The sequence below is a fragment of the Gadus morhua genome, chromosome 16, assembly GCF_902167405.1.
Source record: "Gadus morhua chromosome 16, gadMor3.0, whole genome shotgun sequence".
Lineage (NCBI taxonomy): Eukaryota > Metazoa > Chordata > Actinopteri > Gadiformes > Gadidae > Gadus > Gadus morhua.
Genome location: NC_044063.1, coordinates 21,939,166 through 21,944,011, shown reverse-complemented (window position 1 = coordinate 21,944,011; position 4,846 = coordinate 21,939,166).

The following is a 4,846-nucleotide window of genomic DNA, read 5'->3' as shown; positions in this document are numbered from 1 at the left end:
ATAGGTTTGAGAGCAAAACTTTCCACACTGCAATCAAAAAATTGATTTGAGAGCAAAACTATCGACACTGCAATCAAAAAATGTTTTATTGCAAGATAAATTAATGTGCTAAAAAAAATATTAATGGGAATCCAAAAGTTTTGTTTAAAAACCCAAAAGTTTTGTTTGCAAATCCAAAAGTTTTGTTTGCGAATCCAAAAGTTTTGTTTGCGAATCAAAAAGCTTTGCTTGCGAATCCTAAAGTTTTGCTTGTGAATCCAAAAGCTTTGCTTGCTGTTGAGCTGAATCTGGGGGGGGCGGGACCTACGCCGAAAGATGTAAGACACGTCTCTATTGGCCAGTCTCGATCGGAGTGACAGCTTGGCAACATCCACAGTTAGTAACGAGAGAGGGAGTTCTATTTCATGTAGGCTACGCCGTCTAGGCTTCGCCTTATGAGCTTGTCCCGTGTGCGCGCTTGCGCGCCCTGAATATCCCGTAGGCCTCCCTGTCAGCCGACAAGGAGACCATGGCAGAGGAGAGCAGGGCGATGTTGTTGACCGCCGCCGCGGATTGAGAGGCACAAACGAACACCCTGTCCGTCAGGCCGACAATCTGCTTCTGGAGGCGGTCGGGGGGCAGCGGCTTTTCGGATGTTGCCAAGCTGTCACTCCGATCGAGACTGGCCAATAGAGACGTGTATTACATCTTTCGGTGTAGGTCCCGCCCACGAGATTCTGCTCAACAGCAAGCAAAGGTTTTGGATTCGCAAGCTAAACTTTAGGATTCGCAAACAAAGCTTTTTGATTCGCAAACAAAACTTTTGGATTTGCAAACAAAACTTTTGGGTTTGCAAACAAAACTTTTGGATTCCCATTAATATTTATTTTATCACATTAATTTATCTTGCAATAAAACATTTTTTGATTGCAGTGTCGATAGTTTTGCTCTCAAATCTATTTTTTGATTGCAGTGTGGAAAGTTTTGCTCTCAAACCTATTATTTTTGATTGCATAATAAAGACACAAATCTACCTCCATACGACACGCCACCCGGACGTCTCGCGGGCGCTCGGCTCTAACGATTCTGTTTGAACGGAACCAGATGTGCGGCCCTATCTGATCCAAGTTAGGGGATCAGGGTTCTGCGTTCAGAGAACCAGACAAGGGCTCAAACAACAAAGAAAACACTTCACAGTGCAGAGCAAAAAGTCAGTCTACATTTTTTGATTCAGTTAATCAATTGGATTTAACTCCTTTTGTTCAATTGCAGATGTATTGGGCGCACTCTACTGGCCGCTAGAACCGACAGTTACATGTGGTACAAAAGTACTAGTGTTATTTAGTGTAACAAACACGTGCAACATCAACTACTACGATCTGTGGTGTTAATAAATGTGCGAGGTGCTTTTTAAGCTCTTATTTAATGCTGCATTTGTATTCAATTATAGATTCACAGGAGTGGACCTATTGGTTAAATTATATCAATGTCTTATGGTAATGTGAGGTTAACATGAAAGCCACCTCTGCGCCAGTTTAGCACTTACGTTTTACAGCCAAGAGATGTGGACATTGGGGACACTATAATCCATACGTTACCTTAAAAACAAAGACAGAATGTATTATTTATTTTGCCCATAAAAAAGAAGCTTTCATTATTGACATGGCTTCAGCTCAGAGGGAAAATGGATATCCGTTTGATTGCTAAGTGCAAGCAAGGTTTATCTGAATGAGAACATACAAGGAGAAATATGATTATATATAAACACGGTACTGCAAGTGACGTAGCCTGTTCCTTTCAGAGATCCCTCAGATGGAACATTTTAGATTAAAGCATTAACTGTCCTTGTTTGACGATGTCAACAACTGGGACACCTCTTATCATGCGTGTGCTAACGAGATCAATAATAGGCAATCGAATCATTTTCAGTTAACTTTGGAATATTCATAATGTGGCCATAAACCTTGACCTATACTGTTTCAGCGTGCGCTGGGTTAAACGCGTCTTCTTCTATTGCAGCCCGCTGTTTGTCACTTGGAAAATAGGCCGAGACAAGTGGCTGAGGGGTTGTATTGGTACGTTCTCGGCCATGAACCTGCACTCAGGACTCAGGGAGTACACCCTTACTAGTCTAGGTAAGCACCCATACACCCCCACTCCTTACAGCCTGCCAGTTGGTACATTCCACTGGGCGGGTCGATCCATCACACATCGGGTCGACGCCCCCCACTTGTGATGTCATGAGCGGATCCATTTTGAAGAGGCTTGTAAGGGCTGAAACAGGAGCCTCAAAATATATTACTGATCATTGAACTGACTTGGAGACAGGCAAAAAAATATCAATGTAATAATAAGAATGTTTGGCCCTTAGTAGATTCTAGCCGGTCCTTAAAAGGGCCCCTACCAAGAGGTGGGATGTTGAACCTGTTAAAGGTCCCATGGCATGAAAATCTCACTTTAGGTTTTCTAACATTAATATGAGTTCCCCTAGCCTGCCTATGGTCCCCTAGTGGCGCCTTTGGAAAAATGTAAGCTCAAGCGCGCAGATTTGGAATGTGGCCCCATATGTCGTCATAAGGGGCCAAGCTACCTCCCCTTTCTATGCCTTGCACGCCCCAAGAATTTGGCCCGCCAATGAGACAATGAGCTACGACCTTGAGAGCGCCACATGTGTGTGTGTGTGTGTGTGTGTGTGTGTGTGTGTGTGTGTGTGTGTGTGTGTGTGTGATTACACACACTGTAACGCAAGTGCTGTACACTTCTTTGTTATTTGGATAACTGTTCTGCTGTTGGGGTTATGGCGCATAACACGTCAGTTCTCTGACGTCCCTGGTATTTCCACAACGAGACTGTAGTTGGGGTTATCTCAGCCATTGTTGAGCCCCGCTGAAATATCAATCTGAAGTAGACTGTACCGGGCGGGCAGTGCGCAATACAGTGTACTTCAGATTGATGTGGAGGTGGAAGAACCAGAGACGTCGAAGAACCCGACACAGTCGTTTGTGATTCATTATATCATCTGGAGGCGCACAAAGCTTTTGGCTGTGATAATATGTATTATATGATATGTAGGCCTATTAGGCTAAATGATATCATTTAGATACAGAGCTCCAGGGTAACTGTAACTCAAGTGTTATAGGCCTACACTTCTTTATTTGGATAACCGTTCTGCTGTTGGTGTTATGGCGAATAACATGTCAGACTCTCGTCTCTGGTATTTCCCCAACGTGACTAGTAGTGGGGGATATCTCAGCCATGGTTGAAAAGGAATTGGGAGAAAGGAACTTTGGCTTTGACTCCCAGAAGTACATGAACCAAGACATGGTGTTAGGGGTTGAGGGTGCAGGCAGGCAGGTAGGACCCAGACGCAGACGGTTTCGGGAAAACTGCACTTTATTTAAGGCAAGGAACCAGGGAACTCAGGTGACAACAGGGAACAGGGAACACGCAGGACGAACAACCACAATGATAGCACAAGGAACAAAGGAAAGACAAGGGCTTAAGTAACAAACACAACGAGGAACAGCTGAGACACATTAGGGGAGGGAACAGTTATCAACACAGGAGGGAAACGCAGGGAAACACACCAAAACACGACAGACATGACAGTACCCTCCCCTTAAGGATCGACTCCCAGGCGACCCACGACAAGCAAAAAAACGAAGAAAGTCAAACCCAAAACGGGTGGGTGGAGGGGCGCCAGGAGGGGGGAATCAAAAAAAAAAAAATGGACTGGGGCAGAGCGGAGGGACGTCAGGCGGGCGGCCAGAAAACTGCCCCAGGGCATGGCAGGGAGCCTCAGGCGGACAGCCTGGGGGGCAAGCAGAGGCAGAGTGAAGGCGGAACCCTTCAGGAGGCCGGCGGCAAGGACGATGAGGGCTCAGTCCCTCAGGAGGCCTGCAGCGGCAAGGAGACCCCTCTGAAGGCCAGCAGTGGCGAAGGCGGAAACCTTCAGGAGGCCGGCGAAGGCGAGGTAGAGGGCGGGTCCCCTCAGGAGGAAGGCGAGTTGGAGGGCGGGTCCCCTCTGGAGGAAGGAGAGGTAGAGGGCGGATCCCCTCTAGTGGAAGACCAGGTAGAGGGTGGGTCCCCTCTGGTGGAAGGCCAGGAAGAGGGCGGGTCCCCTCTGGTGGAAGGCCAGGAAGAGGGCGGGTCCCCTCTGGAGGAAGGAGAGGTAGAGGGCGGATCCCCTCTGGTGGAAGGCCAGGTAGAGGGCGGGTCCCCTCTGTAGGAAGGCCAGGTAGAGGGCGGACCCCCTCTGTAGGAAGGCCAGGTAGAGGGCTGGTCCCCTCTGGAGGTAGGCGAGGTAGAGGGCGGACCCCCTCTGGAAGGCGGGACCCCTCAGGAAGGCAAGGTAGAGGGCTGGTCCCCTCTGGAGGAAGAGGGCGTGCCCCTTCCAAAAGGTTTGGAAGGCGGTACCCCTCTGGAAGGCCTTGAAGAGGAACCCCCCTCGGGAAGGAGTGGAGGAGGGCCCCCACAGGCAGGAGCGGAGGGCGTGCCTCCCCTGGACGGTCTGGAGGGCGGGCCCCCTCCGGCAGGAGCAGAGGCCGATCCCCCTCTGGAAGGAGCGGAGTGGGCTCAGGAACCGGACAGGGCTCGGGGACCGGAGTCAGTGCGGGTGCTGGAGTGCCAGGAGGATCCGGGTGGTACCCAAAACTCACCACCCCCATTCTGATTGTCCGCAAGGGAGGAGGCTGGTAGCTAGGGACCGGGGGCAGAGGCTGGTAGCGGGGGGCCGGGGGCAGAGGCTGGTAGCGGGGGGCCGGGGACAGAGGCTGGTAGCTGGGGGCCGGGGGCAGAGGCTGAGAGCGAGGAACCGGGGGCAGAGGCTGAGAGCAGGGAACCGGGGGCAGAGGTTGGTAGCGGGGAA